Source organism: Eptesicus fuscus, chromosome 10 (genome assembly GCF_027574615.1).
Source record: "Eptesicus fuscus isolate TK198812 chromosome 10, DD_ASM_mEF_20220401, whole genome shotgun sequence".
NCBI lineage: Eukaryota > Metazoa > Chordata > Mammalia > Chiroptera > Vespertilionidae > Eptesicus > Eptesicus fuscus.
The window spans coordinates 18,059,939-18,067,259 of NC_072482.1; the positions used below are offsets into that span (position 1 = coordinate 18,059,939).

The 7,321-nt window shown below is 38.1% G+C and overlaps 1 long non-coding RNA gene across 3 annotated transcripts in view; it reads right to left on the reverse strand.

Moving 5' to 3' along the window:
- Window positions 1–6,327, reverse strand: part of LOC114226956 (uncharacterized) — a 48,593-nt gene extending 42,266 nt beyond the window's left edge. For all 3 annotated transcript variants that reach the window (XR_003613056.2, XR_008557234.1, XR_003613055.2), the window contains exon 1: window positions 6,229–6,327. This is a non-coding gene — a long non-coding RNA (uncharacterized LOC114226956). The remainder of the gene's footprint in view (window positions 1–6,228) is intronic.
- Window positions 6,328–7,321: the final 994 nt, after the last annotated feature.

Genomic DNA, 7,321 nt, shown 5'->3' on the forward strand with positions numbered 1-7,321 from the left:
GAATTAGGACAAAGGGGAAATACCCTGACGGAAAGTGAGAAGCAGGGAAAGCCTGCCTTTTCTAGGTTAACTGGGTGTATAGAAAGGCAAAGGTAGAGGAAGGTCATGGGAAACATGTGTCCCACCTTCCCTTCTCTGTGCCAAAATTCCAGTTGGGGAAGGCATTTTACATAAGCTTAGGGAAAACTGAAAGCCAAGGAGTTTTCTTCTGTTCTACTTTGAAATCTTGGGAAGAGCTTGCTGAAATGATTGGCTCAAAGCCAGTATGAGGTAGCATAGCACACAGAGCCGCTCACATAGCCTGCCCAGGGTATGTGGAGACAGAGAAGCTCCTGAGTGCCTTGGAGTTGGAATAAAGAGACATTGAGGGGCCAGTGGTCTGATGGAGCCTGGAAATTGGGCCCAAATGACAGAATATTCACTATGGATAGCAAATGTGAGATGGAACAGTAGTCAGTGTGAGATGGAACAATTTAGAACTCTACAGTCACTAGTCCAAGAACCAAACCAGACCAACCACCCCACAGCAAAGGCCCAAGAGGATACTATATAAATCCCAAGTTTCCCATCATGCACTCAGAGGCCATATGACAAAGAAGAAAGGGAAACATCTTAAAGACTGAATATATATATATATATATATATATATATATATATATATATATATCTATATATAATATATTATATGAATATATATATATATATATATATATATATATATATATATATATATATATGATTTCAAAGATATCATTTAAACTGACATTGATGGGAAGTTAAATGTATTGAACATTTGACCATAGTAAGCTATATCGGCTAGAGACACTGACATAATGAGTCAATGCATTCTGCTTTACAGTGAGGCGTGAATTCACTAAGAAGATCACAGACATAAAAGACCACATTTCAGATTAAACATAGTGTGTTTATCATACTGGTTTATTAATTCTTCTTCATGGAACCTAAAAACAAAAGAAGGCACATGTACACAAGGGCAAGTGGGACCAGACAGGCAACTACAGCAGACAGATTTCAACAAAATTTGTAAACAGATGGAAATATGATTGCTGATAGTAAGATAAAGTAAGGTGGAGAGCTAAGATTGTAACAAAGGCAATTAACAAGAAGAAAACTGATTTTTTAGCATAGAACTCTAGAAAATTTAGGTTTGAAGGTGCAGGTAACTGCAAGCTGGTGGTATGAGTGGGTCTAAAAACAACACTTGAAACATTCACCCACAGTCACCAAGTCATTCTCCAACAGACCAGAGCTTTCCACTCCCTATGGGGAGATTAGCACCCAGTCGATAACAGATGACAGGGAAGGCATAAATGTATGGCCTTCCCAGATTCCTTAAACTCCCTGAGCCTGAATTATTTCCTGGGAAAGTGAAATGTATATATGCATTCCACTACACATAGAGTAGATATAAAAATTAAGTGAAAGTGTTGGGAAATATTTATATGCTCAAGCCCATGAGGAGGGGCATAGAATAATACATGGGACCCAAATCACCTGAATGAAAACAACCTGAGACAAACATTAAGATGGAATAAAGATATCAAGTGTTAAGAGCCATGGACCTCTGGAGGGAAGAGCAGGCAGGGAGAGCTTTGGTGGGTACTGTGTGAGGGTTCTTGGGTGAGGAAGAAACTCGCCTGGCTTGGGAAATGGGTACAATTAGGAGCGAGAGATAAGGGAAGGTTCCAGGCACACTAATCTTTCATTTTCCTTCTCTTTGTCATTCCCTTTTGAGAGATAATGGGAACCCATTGGGCCCTCTTACACGTGGTTCTTTGCTCTGAGTATCTCAGAATGATGGCTCCTTTATCATGCTCACCTTTTCTCTGGATCTATCTCCAGACTTAATTAGTTCAGCACTTCAAAGCCAAAAAGGCTGTTCTCTGTGCTCTTTGAACATCCAAACATCTACCAGGAAATTTCTCTCTCACACATCATTTTTTTTCATCTATTTTTTTCATTGATGTCTCGTTAGAGATACATTTCCCATTAATGAATTAAGAGAATTTAATGTTGAATTTATTATAGAAGGACATTTGGTTTCAAATTAACAACCAATCAGGGCTATAAAGGCAAACAAAATCTTCAAATACTTTTTTCAAAACTCTTTTCATTTTTCTCTCCTTGTAGTTCATGATTGAATAAAAAATAACTACCTCCTGTTTAGAGCTAAGTGCCAACCACTGGAGGAAATGCTTTCCACATCTCATTTCATTTAATCTTTACAAACACACCATGAGGTAAATACTTCTCTTACCTCTATTTTCCTGGTTAAGAAATTGAGCTTCAGAGAGGTTAAGTAACTTGCCAAGATCACACAGCTGGGTAGAGGTAGAGATGAGGCTAAAACCCAGAGCTGATACCCAAGCCTATTCTCTTAACCATGCTATACTGTTTGAGATTTGGTACCAGTTGTGAAAATATGAGCCCCTGTTGGACACCTATGAGTTAAAGTAAATATCTTCTTGAATCCACAGACAATCAAGATAAACTTTCCAGATATTTGAGGCTTTGAATGTTTGAATTGACAGGTCAAAACAAAGAATGATGAAGGATGACTTGAGGGAAATTAATGGAGGAGCCGCTTGATCTTTTAATATATGCTGTAAGGCATCATTTAAAAAAAAAAAATCACAGCCATGATGAAGGACATTGGTTCCTGTCATTATTTTTCCAATATATTTTAAAGCCAGTTGGAAGGTAATACCTCAAATAAAATTACAAGCAAAATCCTTGGGAGAACATTTTGCTTTGCATCTGAGATCAGACCTACAAAGGCATTGGCGATGCCGGCATTAGGGCTCATTCTTCTGAGTAGAAAAAAGAAATCTAGTTACGATGGGCCCTGAAACTTTTGGATCTGCTCTCTGCCAGGCAATTTTGCTTTCTTAAGCGTTTTGATAAGTTAACTTTGCTCTCCTGCCAAAAGGCCTCTTCTGAGAACACCCAGTTATTAGTACAAATCCAAGGAGCTATCACCCTGTCCTATTTTCAATTGAACTTGACCTTGAAGAAATATTAAGTATGGCTTGTTTAGGGGAGAACAAGAGAATTACTTCACTCTCCTGCCTCTATCAGCTCTTCTTAATCAGAGGAATTTCACACCAAGAGAAACCTGTGACATAATGAATTACTAAAGTGGGAAATCCTCCAGAGGTATATTGCTGCTTTAACTTTTTGGGATTGAAAATGTACTACTGTAAATAGATTTTCATAAGACATCCCCTGTCACTTTGCCTAGTGAAATAAAGTGATTTTCCCATCACTGAATATTTAGATTAGACATAGGAGGAAAGAGAGAAAATGCTTGGGTCTTTTTATAAGGGAAGCTTGTTATTATAGTTCACCTTCAACTTGATCTTCAAATCCAAGAAATCCATATTACTTACATTTTATAATACAAATATAAGAAGGTGGCAATTTTATTGGCCAAAGATGGGTCTATTTTTTTTTTTAGGTAATATTTTCATTTAGGATTTGTCAAACTCTGTCTAAGATCCCTCTGTGGAGAGCTAAATGGTTCTGATCATCTTTCGGGATCCTCCACATTGTATACATATCAACTCACTTCAAACTCTCTTTTTGTTTAGTCATCAAGGACAATGTCTCTGAGTCACTGATTCTATTCTCTCCTTTATTCAGTATATCTAGTCTGCCCTCTGTTCCCCTCATATTTTTTTAAATATGCCTCTAATATACCTTTCCACGCTCATTTTCTATTTGACCACCCTTTTCCTGGCACTGCTCTATGCAATGACTGTGCATAGACCTTCTGAGAATTTAGTAGTTTCTCATTACTATGAGGATAAAGTGCCAATCCCTCAAAAGACCTTACAAAGCCCATGGTATTGATTCAAGTTCCATGCCCAGCTTGATCTCCTACTTCTCCAGTGTCTCAAATTCTGTTCCCATTTGCCACAATTCTGAACTGCTATTTTTAGTTAACTGTGCACACTAAGTTACCAATCACTTATATTATCTCTTCCTGGTACATCCCCATCCCCCTTCACTCCGGACATCTATCCCTGTACTAGCTTTCCCAGTTGCCCCCAACCAGCATGCCTAGGGTTGAGGCACCCCTTTGTACTCCTGTAGCTTTTGTGATGCCCCTGGATTAGGATGTTCCAACTGGTGCTGCAGGCTTGCTCACTGTCTAGTTCCCCAGATAGATTCTAAGGCTGACAAGGAAAGGAAAGGGGGTTGGTTTTGTTTATTTATTTTATTTTGTTTTTTCCATACTTTTATTCTTAGGGCCTAGCTCAATGCCAGAATTCACAGCAGGCACACAATTCATATTTCCTAAAGAAATAAATGAATACATGAACTTAATAAATTCATTATCTACTACCTAAAATGCTCCCCTGCCAGTTTTCTCTTGGTATTGGTAATAGGGAGAATAATGGCCCCCATTGTTCTCAATCTCCAGAACCAATAAATGTGTTAGGTTATATGGCCTGGGGGGATTAATCTCACAGATGGAATTAAGCTTGATAATCATTAAACTGACCTTAAGATAAAGAACTTATTCTGACCTGTTCAGATGAGCCCAGTATTACAAGATGATTAAGTGGGAATGAGGAAGACAGGGGCATCGGAACTAGAGAGATGGCATCATGAGGAAGACTCAACCATCCACTGCTGGCTTTGAACATGGAGGAGGAGACCCATGAGACAAGGACTGCGGTCAGCCTCCAGACATCAGAAAAGGCAAGAAAACATTTTCCCCTGGGGCCTCTAGAAAAGAATTCAGCCCTGCTGAAACCTTGATTTTAGCCCATTTAAGATTGTTGACTTTCAGAACTATAAGATACTGAATTGTGTTGTTTTAAGGTACTAATTGTAATTGGATTTGGTAAGTGCTATGGCTCTGTGTAAATACTACATTTTTATTGGGGTAAAATATTGAGATTAGGAGGATTTTTGTGTAAGAGTGTCAACTTGCACTTTTCTGAATGAGAGCAGCCATCATGGTCATTGACATGGACACACATTGAGAATGACACAGCAACAAGATAGAGGGAGCCTGGGTCCCTGATCAGACTGAATCCATGCATCAGAGCAGCACCAGACCACCTATCAGAGAAATAAACATGTCACCTATTTGACCCACTATTACTTATGAAGCATAGTGGTCCCTCCTTTGGAAAAACTGCTGTTTGAACTACTCTGTTATTCTTTTTTTTTTTTTTTAATTGATTTTTTTACAGAGAGGAAGAGAGAGGGATAGAGAGTTAGAAACATCGATGATAGAGAGACATCGATCAGCTGCCTCTTGCACACCCCCTACTGGGAACCAAGGTACATGCCCCTGACCAGAATCGAACCTGGGACCCTTCAGTCCGCAGGCCGACGCTCTATCCACTGAGCCAAACTGGTTTCGGCTGAACTACTCTGTTATTCTGAGACAGTCTCTTATTCTGTAGGTCAACTCTGTTATTTTTAGACTGTAAAATAACTTTGTTTTTTGCTTGAATAGAAAAGATAAACTTAATTGTCTGACCTTGCAAGCTAGCCATCTAAAGGGGCTGATACACTATATTAATTCACATATTCTGCCAAGTGTTTGTTCATCCAAGGTTACAGGTGTTTGATTAGATATAATATGTACTCAAAGTTACAAGTTGTCTGTATAGATATCACAGGTGTTTGATTAGATATAATATGTATTCAAGGTTACAAACTGTCTTACACAAAGAACTAGAAGGATATAAAAAGGAAATACTCCCTCCTGTGTTGTTCAGAATTTGACAGAGGTAATCTGCTCTGAATCTGCGCGCAATAAAGATGACTCCTAACTAATTGGCTCATTAGGCGTCTTGTCCAGCTAGCCAATTTTCGATACAACACTTACAGTCTCTATTTTAGGTGCTGTAAGGGAAATATTGTGAGGCAAGTTGATGGCTATACCTACAGGTCTACCACTTAGATAATACTTATCCCCTACTACATTTTATCAAGGACTTAAAAAGACTTGCAGTAATATTAAGAGTTGATATTTTCACTGGTGCCAACAAATAAAACAAAACCACTGCCACCGCTTGTGTCTATGTTCAACAAAATCATTTAATTTTCCTCTTGGGCACACAGGAAGACTCATTCTTCCATACCTGTTGCAGTTGGGTTGTGCCATATGACTCAGTTCTGGCCAATGGAATGTGGGTGGAAGTGATGCATTAACACTTACTGGAATGATCCATAAAATCTCACCTCTTGAACCTCCACACTCATTTCCTCCTCCTGCAGTGACCTTGGAGATGGCATATTATAGAAGGAGTTGTCACAGAATGGAAGGAGTGACAACTGACCCTGAAGAACTATGTGGAGTGGAGTGCCTCTGCCCATTGTCATTGGATTATGACATAAACAAGCAGTACATTTTTATTGGGTTAAAATACTGAGAGTAGGGGGATTTTTGTGTAACAGGGTCATTTTCTGCAGCATACCATAGGCTTTGTTTTAATAAAACATCAGTCGAAACAGTTTAGAAGGTTTTATTTTTATTTAAAACATTTTTTAATTTTTTTTTCAATTACAGTTTACATTTAATATTATTTTGTATTAATTTCAGGTGTACAACATAGTGGTTAGACAATCATATACTTTACAAAGTGAACCCCTGATGTTTTCAGTACCCACCTGGCACCATGCATAGTCATTACAATGTTATTGACTATATTCCCTATACTGTACTTTACATCCCCATGACTATTCTGTAACTACCAATCTGTACTTATCAATCCCTTCACCTTTAATATTTTAAAAAGTTTTAAAATATGGCTGTCACTACGCAAATGCTTATTTATGTCTGTCTGTGTTAATCCTTCTATTTCACACACACACACACACACACACACATCCTCTTTTATGTTTTTATTTCTTTGCTTCAATATTATTTCCCACGTTTTTGTTGTTGTTTTTTTTTTAAATATCCATAATATAGGATTGAGATGTTTGCTGTGGTTTAGGGCTTATTGGACAGCATGTCTCTCTAAATTTCTGGGACCCCTGTTGAAATATGCAATGACTGCTCTACTTGTAGTCAGTTGGAGAACCAGCTTTTCTCACTAGACAGTGCTGCCTTCTCAGATGAAGGCAGAAAGAATATAATAGAACAATTATTTAATTTTCCAATTTTTAGAGTGTGACCTTGGGGGATTTGTTTTGGTTTAGACAAAGCAACCAGTGATATAGCTTAGAAATGTTCTAAGTTGTTTGGATAACTCCCAGGGCAACTAAATGTTCAGAAATATTTATAACCAGCAAGCATTTTTGCTAAAACTTTGTGGTTTTAGAGAAGTCT